General features: G+C 49.1%; 1 protein-coding gene across 5 annotated transcripts in view; it reads left to right on the top strand.

Annotated features, from left to right (window-relative positions):
- Nucleotides 1–2,895: 2,895 nt before the first annotated feature.
- Nucleotides 2,896–18,335, top strand: part of TNK2 (tyrosine kinase non receptor 2) — a 38,686-nt gene continuing 23,246 nt past the window's right edge. For 3 of the 5 annotated variants that reach the window (XM_049774436.1, XM_049774435.1, XM_049774434.1), the window contains exon 1: nucleotides 17,093–17,110. The gene's annotated coding sequence lies outside the window, so the exon portion shown is untranslated. Of the gene's footprint in view, nucleotides 3,035–17,092; nucleotides 17,111–18,335 lie in introns of those variants that run through there. The other 2 variants (XM_049774439.1, XM_049774438.1) reach the window with 2 other exon arrangements.

Genomic DNA, 18,335 nt, shown 5'->3' with positions numbered 1-18,335 from the left:
CAGCTCAGTCAATCCACAGCCAAAGATTTTGAGTCACAGCAATTTTCACAAATATTTTTTTAACTGAACTATTTTTTGATAATTCCACTTACCATTTTGTTCTAACAAGCAATATAAAATAACATATTTTGTGCCTGCAGGATTGGGCAGAATTGGATATGTGTGGATAGAAAATAGGGGACAATAGTAGAGGGAAAGTCACACACTCTTCCCTCTGATGGTGGGAATGGTGTTGGAACATTGAATGCCTTAACCACTTTGTAAACTACCCTGTTTAAATAAAGCTTGAGTAAAAAAGGGCAAGGAAATAAAAACTTTCCAAAGAAGACATGGATAATATATAAACATGTGAAAAATAGGGAAACGCAAGGCAGAAAAACATTAAAATATTACCTCACAAAATTCTGGAAAAATTCTGGAAACCACTAGGATTTTTGTGGTGAGCCAGGAACCTTTATCCAGTGCTGGGCATGTTGTCTGTTTTAGCCTATATGGAAAGCAATATGGAGATCTAGCCAAACAATAGAAATAGAACTCCTACAGAACCCAGAGATACCACTTCTTGTGCATATATATATATGTATATATATACATACACACATATATGATACATGCACAAGAATGTTTGTGTATATATATGTCTGTATATATGTACCCACAAAATACAAAAACATTAATTTAAAAGGATATATGCAGACCTATGCTCATTGCAGCACTTAACACAAAAGCCAAGATTTGGAAACAGCGCCAAGTGCCCAAGGATGAATAAATGGATCAAGAAGTTAGAATGGAATACATATAGCTCTAAGAGAGAAAGAAAAAAAAATCATTCAATTTCCCACAACACACATGGAACTAGAGGATATTATGCTAGAGTGAGTAAAGTCAGTTAGGACAGAGACAGATAATGATCTTTCTTACATGTGGAACTTAAAAAAGTAAATAGCCGGGGCCGGGCGGTGGCGCTCGAGGTAAGGTGCCTGCCTTACCTGCGCTAGCCTAGGAGACGGACCGCGGTTCGATCCCCCGGCGTCCCATATGGTCCCCCAAGCCAGGAGCGACTTCTGAGCGCATAGCCAGGAGTAACCCCTGAGCGTCACCGGGTGTGGCCCAAAAACCAAAAAAAAAAAAAAAAAAAAAAAAGTAAATAGCCAGGCAGCAGCAAAGGCCCAAAGGTAGTGCCAAGAGAGGGCTGATTCACAAAACCCATCTGGGGGATTGAAAGGAAGGGGCATTGGAGAACCTTGGGGGAGGGAGGCAGGCACACTGGTGGTGCTGGAACTGTGACCACAGGAAGCATCATTAACAGCATGGTATATCTTAGAATGGCAATTAAAAAAACAATAAAATTGAGACTTCTAGTCCGGTGCTCCTCCACTGGGCTCAGCTAACCTATATGTGTCTCCATTGCAAACCTTTTAATCCAGGGCTCCTCCACTGGGCTCAACTAAATTATGTGTCTCCATTGCAAACCTTTTAATCCAGGGCTCCTCCACTGGGCTCAGTTAACCTATGTGTCTCTGCTGCAAACCTTCTAGTCCAGGGCTCCTCCACCGGGCTCAGCTATGTGTCTCCATTGCAAACCTTCTAGTCCAGGGCTCCTCCACTGGGCTCAGCTAACCTATGTGTCTCTGTTGCAAACCTTCTAGTCCAGGACTCCTCCACTGGCTCAGCTAAACTACGTGTCTCCATTGCGAACCTTCTTCTAGTCCAGGGCTCCTCCACCGGGCTCAGCTAACTACGTGGCTCCATTGCAAAACCCCTCGGACCTCCCGTCTCGCTTCTCTAGCATCACCGGAAGGTGCAGGTTGGGATGCAGATTGGGAGGAGGGTGGAGCGCTGAGGCCTGGAAGGGGAAGCGGGCCGGGCCCTTTAAGAGGGCGTGGCCATCGCCCCAGCCCCGCCCCTCGGGCGGCGCAGGCGCGGGAGGCGGGCGGGCTCGGGGCGCGAGCGGCTGCTGCCGGCGGGCGGGCGGGCGGCGCTAGGCGCGGGGCGGGCGGGTGGCCCGCGTCGCGGGCTCGGGCGCCTCGGGCAGCGCCATCTGGCGGGGCGGGAGCGCGCGGCCGGTGCGGGGCGGGCGGGCGCGCGGGGCCGGGTGGCCGGGGCGCCGGGGGCCGGGCGCGGAGCCGGGGCCGGAGCAGGAGCGGGGCGGGCTGAGCCCGGCGCTGCCGGAGCAGCGTCCGCAGCGGGTCGGGCGCCTGAGCTGGGGCCCGCAGCAGCTGGGCGGGCTGCGGCTCGGCGTGGAGGAGCAGGGCGGCGTGGGCGCGGGGGTGCAGGAGGAGGGCGGCGTGGGCGCGGGGGTGCAGGAGCGGGGTGGGCGCGGCCGCGAGCCCGGCGCGCAGGAGTTGGAGGCGTTGGAGGCGGCCCGGGCGTGGGGGTCCCCGGGGCGCGCCAGGGCCTGGGGGTGCCCGCCGCCGTGGCCCGGCGGGGTGCAGGAGGTGGGGCTGGGGCCCCGCAAGCAGCACCAGGAGAAGGGGGGCGGCAGCCCCGCCGTGCAGGAGCGGGGCGAGGCGCGCAGCGGGGTGCAGGAGCGCGGGGAGGATAGGCTGCGGGGCTCCGAGCCCGGAGGCGGGTCCTGGGCGCCCCGGGAGCGGCGCCCGGGGAGCCGCGAGGAGCCCGAAGACCGAGACCCGCCCTGGGAGAGCTGCGGGCACCCGCGGCGAGAGGCGGTGGTGCTGGGCGCGGTGGGCCCCGCGGGGCTGTCAGGGGAAGGGCGCCCCGGGGTGCAGGAAGCGAATTGGCTGCCCGGCGTGCAGGAGGGGCAGGTGGCCTGGGCCGTGCAGGAGACCTACCTAGCCGGGAAGGGGCCCCAGGGGACCCCCGAGGAGGGCTCCGGGGTCCCGGCCAGCCGGCAGCGGCGGCGGCGGCGGCGGCGGCGTCGGTGGTGACCCAGGGACCAGCCCGCCGGCGCTGCTTATTAGGGCTGGGGAGTGGGGCGCCGTGTGGTGCCCGCAAGGGACCGTCCTCCTCCGTCTCCGGGCCCACTGGACATCTTTGAAACTGAGCCCGTGACAGAGCCCCTCGGAGGCAGCAGGTAAGGAAGATTAGGTCCACTGGGGGGCAAACTGGGGGCCCGTCTAGAAGCCCCGTATTTTACCCTGGCATGGGGCATTGGGGAGTGGGGCTCTTCGTGACTGCTTCCTTACATTTTGCTCCTTGTCATTCCGGGCCTAGGACAAGGCTGTGTGTGGCCTTTGCGACTGCCAAGCCCTCTCCCTCCCGCAGGACCAGTTCTTGCCAACTGGGTGGATGGGGCATCTCGGCCTCCTCTCCTCTTGGAGGTGATTGCCAGGCTTCCAGACTCAGGAGGAGGGGTGTCGCCTTGGCTGGTCACCTCTCCAGCTGGCCACCTCTGAGATGCAGCTGCAGGCAAAGGTAGCCTCCAGCCTGCTAGGCATCCCCGAAAGGTCAGAGGGCAGCGCTGATTTATGCCATAGCTGATTTATGTAGCCACAGTGCCAGAGCTACGAAGGAATCAGTGGGCAGGAAGGCACTGAGCTGCAAGGTGGCAGGACCCCAATTCTGAGAGAGATGGGAGGGAGAAGGTGAAATATGAACGTGGGCACCACTGCAGTGGCATTGACCAGTGAAGGTGGGCAGCGGGTGGCTGTGGTGTCAGGCGGCTTCCTGGGGACTCACTCACTTCATCATGGTGTGGGGGCCTGGCCTAGACAGGCTTTAGTTGCCCAGCAAAGAGGCCTTGTCCGTTCTGGGGTGCTGGCCCTTTTCCTGGCACTGTCTGGGTCCTTGCCCTGGGGAAATGGCATTGGAGGGGAGATCTGTCATAGGGTCTCAGCCAGACTCTACTTTTGCCTCACCCAGATTTTCTGGCTGAGTCTCAACCCTTCAGGCCTGTGTTTGGAACCAGCAGAGGCGGGATAGTCTCCTTTTTGGGTGTAGTGTGAAGCCAAGCCCTAACCTGGATGATGGAGAGCATTATCTGTCCTAAACTTTTGCTCGAGGACACATCTTGACTTTTTGAAGATCTGGGATTAAACAGGCCATGTTTAATCATGGATGGCAGTTTGTGCCATACATCAGCAAGGCCACTGTCTGCTTTCACCACTCTCTCCCTATGTTCCCTAGGGTCAAAAACCTGTTCCTGGCCTTCTTTCCTTTAGCTAGTGAATGGTCACTTTTCCCATAGAAAAAGGGGTTGTTTCATATATGTGCCCCGTATCAGTACTTGTCCAGTGAGGAAGGCTCTCTGCCTCCAGGAACCCTGCTTTCTAAACTCTCACCTCTCCCTGTCTTCTTGTGCTTTATTCCAAAAAACAAAGCGCTGTTTTTTAATTTATTTTTTTGAAGAATAGCCTTATGGAGGTACATAGTAAAGAGAATGAATTAAAAATGCAGTAATCTTTAATCTCTCTCTATAGCCATGAAGATACCATTACAATAAAAATAATACGCCTCAGTGTTTGCTGCTGCAGTCTTAGTTTTGTGTGATCCAATTCAGACAGATTGTTCTTTCTTTTTCTCCCATCTATTTACAGTTATTTAGAGATTCATTTATGCGGTTGCATGAGCCAATAACTCATATTTCTCTTGGGTGAATTCTCAGGCCTGGAAAGGCTGGATCAGAGGATGATTTGACTTTTAAGAAATTGTCATGTTTCCAAAGTGGTTGGACCATCTTACCTGTTCATTAGTTGTATATGAAAGTTCCAGTTCAATACACAGTCTGATCAGTCTCATTAATTTGAGACTTCTAATAAGTCTGTAGTGGTAGCTCATTGTGGTTTCAGTTTGTTTCCCTAATGGCTAATGTTGCCAAGCATTTTTCTATGTTCTTATTTGCTCTGAGGTGCTGTTGAGAATGTTTATTAAAAAAATTGTGTGAGGGCCGGAGAGATAGCAGAGCAGTAGGGCGTTTGCCTTGCACGCAGTCGACCCAGGATGGACGGTGGTTCGAATCCCGTCATCCCATATGGTCCCCTAAGCCTGCCAGGAAGGAATGATTTTGAGCACAGAGCCAGAAGTGACCCCTGAGCGCCTCCAGGTGTGACCCAAAAACAAAAAATAATTGTGTGATTTTATTTTTTGTATGTTGAGTTGTTGAGCCCTTTATTCCCCATCAAACTTTTTTTTTTACCAGAGATGTGATTGCAAATATTTTAGTCTCTGACTCTATCTCTCTTTATTGGGGGGAGGGGGCACACCTAGCGTTACTCAGGGTTACTCCTGGCTCTGCACTCAGAAATCGCTCCTGGGAGGCTTGGAGGACCATATAGGATGCCGGTGATCGAACCTGTCTGTATCCTTCCCAGGTGGGCCTCATGCAAGTTAAACGCCCTACTGCTGTGCTATCTGTGCTATCCAGTCCCTCCTTTCTGTTCTCTTAACAGTGACTAATGAATGCCAGTTTATCCATATGTTCCTTTCTATGGATCATGTTTTTGTTGTCATGACGACAAAGTCTTTTTTGCCTAACTCAAATTGTGTTTTGAGAACTTTTGTAGTTTTGAAGTTTACATTCAGGTCTACAGTCCACTTAGGCTTAGCTCTTGTAGATGGTGAAAGGTATCTTTCAAGGGTTTTTTTGTTTATTCGTGTTTCTTTTTGTTTCTGTGGTGCTGGGAATTAACCCTAGTGCCTGATCTATCAAACAAGTATTCTGTGGCCCAGCCTCCTGAGATTTTTTTGTTTGTTTGTTTGTTTGTTTGTTTGTTCCAATGCTCAGGGATTACTCCTGCCTCTGCACTCAGGAATCACTTCTGGCTGGCTCAGGGGAACAACGTAGAATATTGGGATTTAACCCACTTAGTCAGCTGGATGTAGGGCGATGATTTGGATAGTGTTTTGAATGTGGAGAGCTATTTATTCCAGACCATTTGTTGAACTCTCATCTCTCCATGGAATTCCCTTTCTGCCTTTGTTAAAATCAGTTACCCATCATGTGAGGTTTTGGGCAGTGGGACATCCCTGTGATCCTGAAAGCCACCAGAGTTATATGCAGGGCTTCTTGAGAGGCCTTGAGATGCTGAGGATGGAACCTGAAGCCCTGCATGCTGGACTCAGGCTCCATCCAGCCCTTTGTTCTCACCCCTGCCATGACTTGGTGATTAATGGGTCCGATTTGGGACTTTGTCATCAATTATTTCTGACTTTATTCCAGCAGCACACTATGTTTTATTACTGTAGATTCTTAGCAAGTTTTGAAATCCGGTAGAATCTTGAACTTTGTTCTTTTTCACATTTTCTTTAATTATTCTTAAATATTAGACCCTTCATATGCATTTTAGAAGCAGTTTGCAATTTCTATTAAAAAAGATCATTATTTTTTTTTTTTTTTTTGGTTTTTGGGCCACACCCGTTTGACGCTCAGGGGTTACTCCTGGCTATGTGCTCAGAAATCACCCCTGGCTTGGGAGGACCATATGGGACACCGGGGGATCGAACCGCGGTCCATCCGCTTGCAAGGCAGACACCTAACCTGTAGCGCCACCTTCCCGGCCCCAAAAAAGATCATTATTAAGATCGTATTGATTGGGGCCGGAGAGATAGCATGGAGGTAAGGCGTTTGCCTTTCATGCAGGAGGTCATCGGTTCGAATCCCGGCGCCCCATAGGTCCCCTGTGCCTGCCAGGAGCAATTTCTGAGCCTGGAGCCAGAAATAACCCCTGAGCACTGCCGGGTGTGACCCAAAAAAAAAAAGATCGTATTGATTATATTAATCAATTTTGGGGGGAATTGACATCTTAATCTTGAATCATTTAACACAAATAAAAGCAATTAGCATGTTTGATTTTAGATATTTTAAAAATTAGCACTATTTTTACAGATATTTTACATGTCAGACATATCCTTTGGTATTATATATTTAATGCTGGCTGGTATCAAATATGTATGTAAGTGGTAATTTTTTTTTTGTTCTTGGGACACAACTGGTGACACTCAGGGGTTACTTCTGGCTATGCCCTCAGAAATTGCTCCTGGTTTGGGGACCATATGGGATGCCGGGCATCGAACCCAGGTCCGTCCTGGGTCAGCAGCATGCAAGGCATACGCCCTACTGTTGTGCTATCAGTCCGGCCCTGTAAGTGGTATTTTCATTACGACTTAATTGTTTTTTGTTTCATTTTATTTTTTTAAATTTTGGGGCACACCCAGCATTGCTCAGGACATACTCTTGGCTCTGCACTCAGGAGTCAAACCTAGGTCTGTCATATGCAAGGCAAGCATCTTCACCATTGTCTTATCTCTCCAACCCACATTGCCAGTTTTTTTTTTTTTTTTTTTTTTTTTTTTGGTTTTTGGGCCACACCCTGTGACGCTCAGGGGTTACTCCTGGCTATGCACTCAGAAGTTGCTCCTGGCTTCTTGGGGGACCATATGGGACGCCAGGGGATCGAACCGCGGTCCGTCCTAGGCTAGCGCAGGCAAGGCAGGCACCTTACCTCCAGCGCCACCGCCCGGCCCCGCCAGTTTTTTTTTTAATGGAAACAATTTATTGCAATGAACCAGAGAGGTAATACAGAAGGTAGGCCACTTGCCTGGCATGTGGCCAAGGAGTCTGTAACCCTGGTTCAAATCCCTGGTATTACATAGAACACTAGGCATGGTTACTCCCTTAATGTAGAGCTGAGTACCCTCCCACCAAGAAATGAAAACTGACAAAAATAATCAATATTTTGGTGGCAAAATAGACATAACAAAAAAATTTACCTTTTAAACCATTCTTAAATATGGAGTAGAGATGTATAAGTGAATTCATTTGGTAATGAATGTTACCAAATTACCAGCTCTCGAATGTTTTCATCTTGCAAACTCTGTACCAATGAAACAATAAATCTTGCTGCCAGCTCCTTGGCTATTACATTTTCAGTTTGGTTGTATGTACTTGACTATATATCTCAGAGTAGAATCATACATTCCCTTTTGCAAAAAATTATTTGTTATTGTTGTTATTATCCTGTGCTGGAGATTGACCCTGAGGCCTGAGACATGCAAGGCAAATGCTGTGTACCAGTCACCCACCTCCCTGACCTCTCTTTTGTTTAAACCCTTGCCCATTAATAATCATTTACCATTTCTCCTTAATTATTTCTCTTCTTGTTCATTTGTGGCTTTTGGGATCAAACTTGGGGCCTCACACATACAAGACAAGTGCTCTATTGTTGATCTCTGTCCTATTAATTTTTGTTTTCTCATATTGACTCATGACCCAAGGCCACACATGCAAGGCAGGTACAAATCCCATCCCCACCCTGTGTGGATTCCCAGCACTGAAGGTCCCTAGCCTCTTCTTCTGTTTTATTTATTTATTTATTTTGGGTCACACCAGGCAGTGCTCAGGGGTTACTCCTGGCTCTATGCTCAAAAATCGCTCTTGGCAGGCTCGGAGGACCATATGGGATGCCAGGATTTGAACCCTGTCCTTCTGCATGCAGGGCAAGTGCCCTACCTCCATGCTATCTCTCCAGCCATTCTTCTGTGTTATTATTATTATTGTTGTTGTTATTTGGAGGGAGCGGTTTGGGTCACACCTGGGCTGTGCTTGGGAACCATATTGGATGCTGAGGATTGAACCTGGTTCAACTGCATGCAAGGCAAGTGCCCTTCCTGTCCCCCTTCCCCCCACCCCTCACACATTTGCCTTTATTGTTGTTGTATTACACTTGCCTGGCTGTGGGACCTGCTGGTGGTGATTGTTTTCAGATACTTGACTGTGGTACTCTGAGTGGCACATGGTGAAGGCACATGTTGGTCAAAGTGTTTGTACATCTTTTCAGTTGCAGGATTTTCTGGGAGCCAGAGAGTACCTCTTTATGTTCATTTGGATCTAGCTGGTTTAGCTGGAAACGGTAACTGTAGGCATGTCAGACAGCAGAATGGTCAGGATCCATTCAGTATATGTGGGGCACCAGGGGTTTGAATCTGTCTTACATCTGTGATCTAAGTCTTTCTGATAATCCTCTGGGCCCCCTTTGTCCATTTTTGTAATTGGCTTTTTTGTGGGGGAGAGGTTACTCCTGGGTCTATACTCATGAGAAATCACTCCTGGCAGGCTCAGAGGACCATATGGGATGATAGGGATGAACCCAGGTCTGTCCTGGGCCAGCCGCATGCAAGGCAAACGGCCTACCGCTGTGTTATCGCTTTGACCCCATGTCAAAGCTTATTTCACTTAGTTTGATGAATTAATATTGTAGCATGTCAGAGTTTTTGGTGTTTACTTTTGGGCTACACCCAGCTGTGCTCTGGATTTACTCCTGACTTTGCCCAGAAATCACTCCTGGTGGCACTCAGGGCCATATGCAATGCTGAAGATCTGAGCCTGGTCAGCCATGTGCAAGGCCAGTGCCTTACTATCACTCCGGTTCCAAAAATTTCTATTAATGTTGACTGAAGATCTAGATATTCCGTTTATTCATCAGTAACCAGTTGCTTTTTTACCTTTTGACAGTTGTCAGTACTTTATTATTAATTTTCACACTCCAGTTATTTGTTGCTGATGCATATATGCATATCTCATTTATTTCTGAATATTGAGTTCTGCCACCTTGATAAACTTACTAGGTTTAGTCATTTCAAAAAAGTACAGCTACCCTGGAGTTTATGTCCAATATTGGTTTATATTCAATCTTGTCAAACATGTATCTACTTCCTAACTCTTATGCTTGTTATTTCTTACCTGATATAATTGTTAGCTCCTCTGGGATAATTTTGGGTAGGTTAGATACCCTGTTTCTGATCTTTGACCTTGTCTGTTAAACTGACATAGCTTGTGTAGGCATCAGGCCCGTACCTAGCTTGTGTTCCTCAGTCCTGATATGGTTCCCCAAGCACTGCCAGGGGTCTTTCCAGAGTACCTCTAGGTGTGGTCTCTTCATCCCCTGTCCCTGAAAAAAAAAAAGGTATTTCTGTCATAATAGAATGCCAGGTTTTACTGTTCTGTTTGCCCTTGATAATGTGCTGTTTACTCCCATCTCCCATTTATTTAAGAAAATCTGTAATCCTCATCTTTGTCCCTTTGTCCCACATTTTTCTGGCTCCCTCCCTCATCTACTTAAGATTTTGTCTCACTAATTTTGAGCAACGTGACTATGAGGCCGTCATGCCAGTTTTCTTCAGATAACTTATGTTGAGAGCTCTTTGGCTACCTTGCATAGCTGGACTTAAGAGTTTCTATCTACTTTGGAAAATGTTCTGCTGTGATTGTTTCAGGTATTTTTTCTGTCCTCATCTCTCATGTCCATTGTCTCTCTAATTATACACATTAATTAAAATAATTCTCATTGAATCACTATATTAAAAAGTTATATAAAGTTTTATATATAAACAAATATATTTATATGTAATAAATGTATTTATATACTATATTAAATTGATATTCACATATAAATATATATTATACTTATATAATTCAGTATATAACATGTTATTATTTATACATATATACTTAATGTATTAGATATATAAAAATAAATATACTTTTATATAAAACGTTTTAAAATTATCATGTAAAAAAGTTATTATTTTTTTTTACGTCTGTTTGATTTTGGGTAATTTCTATATCTGGGAGAAGTGTGTCTTGGAGTCTGCTGAGCTCTGACCAGGTTCTCTTCTTGGCCCCAACTCCTGGAAATAGGAATAGTTTGCTGTCTCATAGGAATCTGTCTTTTGTTTCCTGGATTCCTCAAATTATATAGTGCATAAATATATGTATATATGTATATATATACATATATATATAAATAAGTGTTTTTGTTGTTTCAGGAGAGTAAATCTGAGCCCTAATATTTCATATTGGCCCAAAATGCAGATTTGGTTGAATTCTTTCATGGCTTCACCTTTATCCATGTTACTTTTCAGGTTGGTCAGGCCTCTCTAGATGTTTGCTGTCATCTGTGTCTTGCATGTGATGCTGTGTGTGTGTTTGCTAAGTTTTTTATGTACCTTCCCATAATTTCAAACATTCCAGTAGCTGGGAGAATTTCTCAAATGGTACATCTGTTGGGCTTTCTCTCAGATGCATCTTTTGTTTTTTTTTTTTGGGTATGTGTGTGTGTGACAACCCCGGGTGTGACACCTGGCGGAGCTCAGGAATTACTCCTGGCTCTGTGCTCAGAAATCGCTCGTTGCAGGCAGGGGAGACCATATGGGACACCGGGATTCAAATCACCTTTTGTCCTGAACTCCGTTGCATGCAAGGCAAATGCCCTACCTCTGTGCTCTCTCTCTAGCCCCCTCAGATGCATCTTTCTGAAGAGCTGTTTAGACTTGTGCCCTCAAGCAGTTTTGCTGACATTTCCATTGACTTCCTGTACCATCTTTCTGGGCCTTTGGTGTAAGCTCTGCTAGATTTCTTCCCTTCCTCTTTCTCAGTGTACTCTCATTATGAAAGAGCACATCCTGTAGAGGTTTCCCGAAATAGGAGGGTGTTCCTGCCAGCCTGGTACTCCCCTAGCTGAATAAAGATTGAGGTTGTAGGGTGTGGCTGTGGGACTGCTATGCCTCCTGGCAGAAGGGAATATCTGAGAAGGCCTTGGCATTTTCAGCCAGGACTGGTCTCCCTGGGAGATTGGGCGGCATCCCAATTTTTTCCAGATTAGTTGTGGATTTGGGCTGTTTCTGTGCTGGGAGATATTGGGTATGGTGGGAGCTGCTGGGTTTTCTGGGGGTTTCGAAGATGGGGACTAATTTGTTTACCCCCATCTGAGAAAGCCCCACAGTTTTGAGCCTATAGAATGAGCCCACCTGGGGGAAGAGTTAGCTGCTCTTTTTTGAGGTTATTTGAGAGCTGAGCCATTTCTCTGCCAGAAAGATCCAACCTTTGATTTGGAAACTTGTACCTCAGGTCTGGGAAGTTCTTTTGTGTGTTTTGACGTTTCACCTCTTCATAATTTCGATTTGTTTGCAAACCAAAATAATGATCAGGGACCACTAGGGCTCCCCACAACGGATCTGGGAGGAGAACCGTGGGCCCAGAATTGAAACGGGCCTTGAACATGCACAGCACGGTATGGTATGCAGTTTCCTACTTTGACTTGAGTCTGAGCTGTCTCTCCAGCCCTCAAGTCCTTGTAGTTTGTTGTTGTCCCCCCCCTCCCCTCGCTCCCCCAGTGCTCAGGGCTGCTTTTGTCTCAGTCCTCAGGGGTTGCTTCTTGGAGTGCTGGGGATCCAGTCTGGGGCTCTCACAAGCCAATTGTGTGCTCTAAACCTTTGAGCCATCTCTCTGGTTCTTCTGGTCCCTTTGGACCTTCTTTTCTTACTTTTTGAACTTGCTATTACTGCTCTTCTGTTTTCTTTTTCTCTTTGAAAGTTTTTTATTTGTTTTGGCCATACCTGGCAGGGCTGATGCGGGGTCACTCCTGGCTCTGTACTCAAAGTTAACTCCTTTAGGCTCAGAGGGACTATAAGGATGCTGTGTCAGCTGCATGCAAGACAAACACCCTACCCACTGTGCTATTGTTCTGGCCCTTAAAATTATTATTTTTAACTTTTATTTTAGGCACCAGGATTCACAACACTCTTTAACAATAGGGTTTCACACAGAGTTCTAATCCTACATCCTCTACCAGAAAGTCAATTTCTCCCCACCATTGTCTTTTGTTTTCCACTTCCGTTTTTTCCATTTTTGGGGTCTTTGATCTATTCTAGATTCTTTGATATAGTCTAGATTTCTAGAACTTTACCCATCATCCTTGCTATTGTAATTTTAATTGTAGCATTTGTCTCTTCCAATTCACTGCTCTGGCTTCCTGTTCCACCCCACATTCAGGGCCTTAGCAGGGGGCCCCTTCAGCTCTGGGTTCTCTCCAGATCAGGTGACCAGCTAGCCACACTTCCGGTAGAGCTTGGTTGTGGGGAAGTGGAAGTGACCTTCCCTTTGTCTCAGGCTCACTGGCTGGCCTTGGTGGTGTGCCGAGGATAGACAAGAGACTGCTCTTTACAGCACTCAGCGTCCCATTCTGGTTCCTGGGCTGCGTGGGCACGAGACTTAGCTAGCTTTATGAATTGATCCTCTGTCACTCGTGGTGTTTTGAGGACGAAGACCTCCCAGAATGAATTAGGGCTCCCAGTGTCCTGTCTTGGGTTGTGGCAGGCTCCATCTTAGCTGGTAGCTCGGGAAAGAACTACAAAATGTTTTCAAGTTTGGGTCCATTTGGAGAGGAGTTCGTTTACCGTTTCATTGTGAGTCACATTCCCTTCTCTGCTGGTTTTAAGGGAATGGGATCTTTATAGTAGGGTCCCTTTTTTTACTGGACTTGTCCCTGCTTCTGTGCCTTGCCTTCTTCTCACCCTGCCATTTTCCTGGATCCCAGCTTTCCTACCAGAGAGATGAATGAGAAGGCAGCTTCAGTGGAGGTGACTAAATTAAACATCTTTGTGGCAAAGCAGCTTAGTGAGTTGGGACTGGACCAGCTGGAATGAACTTGACCAGCTTTGCTTTCCACGAAGGGCCTGCTTTTCTGCATTATAAATAATGGAGGTGGGGGAACAAAGAAATCAGGAGAAGCCAAGCAGGCTTATTCCTAGAATAAGAGCTCGCCTGGACTCTTGGGGAAAAGGCGACCTCTTGTGTGGACCACAAAGACTTGACACTCCCTGTTAGTAGGTTCTTATCAGATACTGTCTTTCAGCAGTACTGGAGCACGACAGAGATGGCTGCATAGGGCTCCCTTAAAGGAATAAGGTATCGATTAATGTTTGGATAATAAGGACCCTTATGAGTCAGACCATTATAGATAATTAAAAAAAATCTTAACATATACTGTCATGCATTTATAAAACTCCTGGTTTCAGATGTGAATTTACGAAAATAACATGGGAAGCCTGGAATAAGAACCATCAGGTGGGAAACAGGATTTATAGTAGTGACTATTGATTTGGGCCGTGAAGGTCATATGGTAGTTTGTTCTGTAGCTAGAGAGGAATTTCCAGAAGACAATAGAACGAAGATGTCAGAATTAAATAAAATGGGCTAGGGAGGCCACTTAAATAGCCAGAGAGCTGTGGAAATCCTGGATCTATTCAGGGCCCCATATAGTTCCAGAAAACCACCAGGAGCAACCTGTGAGCCCTGCTGGTGCGAGCCCCCCAAAAAACAACAACAAAAAACCAAGTTTAGGGAAGGGGCACTGTTTTTCTGGGTTGGAATATGGAGGCAGTTGAGAGTACTGATAGACAGGAGTGAATTCGGAGGGCTTTATGTTTGACTCAGTGGGCAGAGGATGTAGGCAGAAGAGGCCTTCACATGCAGGTGACAAGAGTAACCGCAGGCAAGCTATCTTCTACTTCTGTGCTGAATGTGCCACTCATTATCCTGTTGAATCTGCAGTCTGTGAAGGAGGTACTGATTATCCCCATTTACAGAGGAGGAAATTAAGGTTTAGGAGTAAGTCATTTTCCCAGAAAGTTGCCCAACTGGAAACTGACCCAGTGTGGTTTTCAGCATAAGTATGTGTGTTATTGATAGGATAAAGAAGAAATTAGACAAGCTTTGTCACCAGGTCACAGAGGAAGGCCACTGGGGCCAGGGGCAGAAGTGTCTTGAGGCTGGCTTGTGAGATTTTCAATCAGGTTACAGGGACACACGTGAAAAACTGAAGGGTTGAATGGCTCCCTCTTGGACCCAGCAGAGTTGGTGGCACCTGAGTGGCCCCCTGGTTAAGCAGGTCTACAAATATCTGAGCCTCAAGTGTCTGGCAGAGTTGAGCAGACTCTGACAACCGTGGTGGTAAATGGAGGCTCTGCTTAAAAGTGCCCATCTGTCCTTACAAACCCAGTGCAGTTCAGAAGACTCAGGAAATACCAACTGTTAGGGCTGGGGAGGAGGGATGGGTGGGAGCCAATTATACCTCAGCCTTGCCTGTCCTCAGGGCCTTAGTGGCCAAGCTCCTCTGGGTGAGTGAGCTCTTGTGTCTTGGATAGAGAAGGAGAAGGTGGGGACAGCCACAGTGCATGTCTGAGTCACTCCCTTTAGCCAGTCTCCTCCCCAGACAACTGTGATGTCAGATTTTAGGCTGACCTGAAGGTGTGGGGTTGCTTAGTACAGATCCCTCCAAGATGAGGTCCTGAGGAGAGCTACCTTGGTTTTGTCCTGGGACGCCGGGAGCCTGCGCACAGTGGGTGAGTTGAGCCTGTCCAGGCCTGGTGGGGCTGGCATGTGGAGGAGAAAATCTTTTGGTTAGAAGTGGAGCTCTCGGACCCCCTTTTTCCTCCCAGGGTGTTTTCGTTCTTGAATTGGAAAAGAAAGAGGGCAGAAGTGGAAGAGCAGAGGACTGGTTTGCAAGTGGGATTGGCACATATTCCCGAGAATACGGTAGCTTGTTTTGGAAAAAATGCTCTGCACCGGAAATTACTTGTCATGTCTGCTTCTCAGTGTTGATTTGTCACTTTGTTGTCGCTTTCGGAGAGGCTGGGGGCTGGGAGGAGACAGCAGAGGCAGGCCATCTCCAGGTGACTACCACCTCCTTTAGAAGAAGACAAACTAGCAACAAGGGGGTGAACCCCCCAAATTATAGGGGTGATCTGGCTCCCTGATGGCAGGAGGTGAGGGACTTAGAGTAGAATGATTGGGGAAATGGGAAGGAATGGAGTTTGGGTCAGATTCAACCAGCTGGTTGAAGAAGATCTGTCTCTTTCTGCACATCTGGCTTGGGGGTCTGGCAACTGCTCCCCAAACCAGTATCAGCAATAGGAGGACAGTAAGAGCAGTCTCTGCCTAGAATAGAGTCCAGCCCTCTTGGGCTCAGCCATTACCTTGCTTGTCTAGGGTGTGTCTGAGGGTGATGGTTTTGGAGAGGTGTGTGTGGGGAGTTGGTGTCTATGTGGTGGGGTATACATGGTGTGGTGGGTTGGGGTCTGGGGTGTGGCACAGATGTCTGCATATGTGTATGGGTCCAGTGTAAAGTTTTGTATGTTAGGGGGGGTCTGGTGTGTGATATTGTGTGTGTGTTTGTGTGTGTGTGTAGGGGTGTCAGTATCTCTGCATTTCCCTCCACCCCCGCCCCAGCTCAGGAAGTGATGAGATTGTCCTGAGCTCAGCCCTAAATACCTGGTACTGAGGAGTAGGTGGATGCCTCAGATGCCAGTGGAATGAGAGGGTGTGCGTGGGGCGCCTGGAGGGCCTCTGGGCAGGGGGGAGAGGAGGAGCCTGTGCGCTAAGACTTACCAACTCACCGTGGCCTCTGCTTGATTGCCTGTTGGATGACAGCCCTGCGTGGGCACACATCGGTGGTGCTTTTCCAGCGGGAGTGTGGGCACTCCCGAGGCTAGAGAGGTCAGGTCTGCCTAGGTCATCCTAGCCTACCTCGGTCAGACCTGAGCTCTGCAGGGCTCCCAGTGCATAGAAAGACCCCACCATGTCAAAACCGGGATGTCAAAACCAGGCCAAGAAGGCAGAGTGGCAGGCCAGGGAGCAGTGGACCTAACTCCCCAGAGTAGGGGGCGTGGCTCCCAGAGTAGGGGGTGTGGCTTCAGGAATAGGAGGTAAGACTGCCAGGTCAGGGCTTGGCTCCTGCGAGTAGGAGGCGTGGCCACCGGGGTAGGGGGCGTGGCTCACTCCCGGTTCCCAGGTCAGGGATTGGCTCCCGGGGGGTAGGAGGCGTGGCTCCCAGGCCAGGGCGTGGCTGGGGTCTGCTATAGTGGCAGGTGGGTGCTTTCTGCTGGCCCTGGGCAGCTGGAGGGAAAGATCCCAGCCCTCTGCTCCCAGGAGCTTCTGGGATCAACCCTTTTGTCATGGAATATGGGGCTCTTGCATTCCTGGGAGGTAAAGGGTGGGTGGGGGCCTGGGATTGTGGAGATGGCCTGAAAGAAGCTGTGATGGCTTTGTCAGTGGGGAGGCCCTGCTGCGGGTGGCTGGGGGCCGTGCAGGCTGGGGGCCGGGCGCCCCGCAGAAATGGTCGCAACCACCTCGGCTGCAGCTCAGGCTGCCACTGTGGGTATGAGCCTGTCCGGGAGCAGCTCACAGGGCGTCCCAGCTGAGGTGTGGGCTAGAGGATGCTGGAAGCCCAGCCCCTCGACGCATAACGGTGACGCCTGCGCTTCTGCGGGAGGGGCTGGTTCGCAGGGCTGCTCTACGCCTTTCCAGGCCCAGCGCTGTAGTTTGGGTTCCATGGGGGAGAATCAACGCCTGCCGGGGGGCGAGGAGGGACTGCAGGTAACCCAACACCATCTGCCACCCTCCCTGCCCTCTGCAGCATCCTCAGGAGTGAGGGGTGTCTGACCTGCCTCCTACATGGGCTGGGTTCCTGGAGGCCGGGTAAAGAAGGGTGAGGTGTTTGGGACGGTATGGAGAGGGGTGGGGGTGCTGGTATCTGCCTTAGTGTCCCCGGGTCCCTTACGACCCGATTAAGCTTCCCTTTGAGGCTCCTCTCCATTCCACACTCCAGAGCAGTGCCAGGATTGGGGTGATCCTTTATGGGCATGGTGTCCTAGGATTGCGGCACTGGCATTTTAAATATGCTGATCAAGCCTTAGGCCCTTTTTTGCTTTGGAAAAATCTGATCTGGTGATGATTAGGGGTCCTTTTCTTCCTCCCCTTGGAGCGCCTGCACGTTCTCCCGTGGCCAGCGGAGGGCAGTCGCTGACAGGACAGAAAGGAGTGGGCTGTTTGCCGGGGCTGGAGAGCTGAGGGGCCGAGTCTTGGCTGGCCCTTACCCTTCCTTGCTTTTCTCCACCGACTCCGGCTCCTGAACTGCTGGGCAAGCTGCTCTGGTTTGTCCTCTCCCGGCGTTCTCGGAAAGCCAGCATGGTTCAGGTGGATTTAGGGCCCAGCTTTGTGTGTGACTGGATCTGGTCATCTGGAGGCTCTGATCCAACAGCCTTCCTTGCAGGGACAGTGTTATCCTTGCTTAGACGTCCTCTGCAGACAGAACCCTGGTTTCCTTTGCGCTAGTGCCTGGCAGGAACAGGTGTCTCTGAGCTGACAGGGATGAGGAAGTCAGGCCTAGGAATGACCTTGGCCTGACCTCCATCTGTCCACTAGTTGGGCCCCTGGGCCCCATTCTGGTCATTCGCTTGGACTGAGGGGAAGCTGTACCCATACAGTTTGAGTGCCACAGGGAAGAGACAGTTGCTCAGGCTGTCCCCATATCTTGACCCCCACCCTCTTTCAACGAAGAAATCCCTTCTGGGCAGGTTGGCCCAGCCCAGAGGGAGCTCCTGCAAAGACCCACAGGGATGCCCATGCCTCCAACCCTCTCCCCAGCTGTTTATCCCTCGGCCAGCTGGGGCTTCCAGGAGCTGGAGGGGGGTGGGTGCAGCTGGCTAGGACAAGAGAGCAGTGTGTAAGAAATGGGGGGCTCTGGCATGATGGAAAGAGGGGCCAAGAGGACTTCCTGTAGCTGTCAGGTGTGCCTGCATGGGGGAGAGGGCCAGGGTTA

The sequence above is a fragment of the Suncus etruscus genome, chromosome 6 (genome assembly GCF_024139225.1).
Source record: "Suncus etruscus isolate mSunEtr1 chromosome 6, mSunEtr1.pri.cur, whole genome shotgun sequence".
Lineage (NCBI taxonomy): Eukaryota > Metazoa > Chordata > Mammalia > Eulipotyphla > Soricidae > Suncus > Suncus etruscus.
Note: the sequence above shows the minus strand (reverse complement) of the source record. Positions and strands in the feature narration are given on the sequence as shown.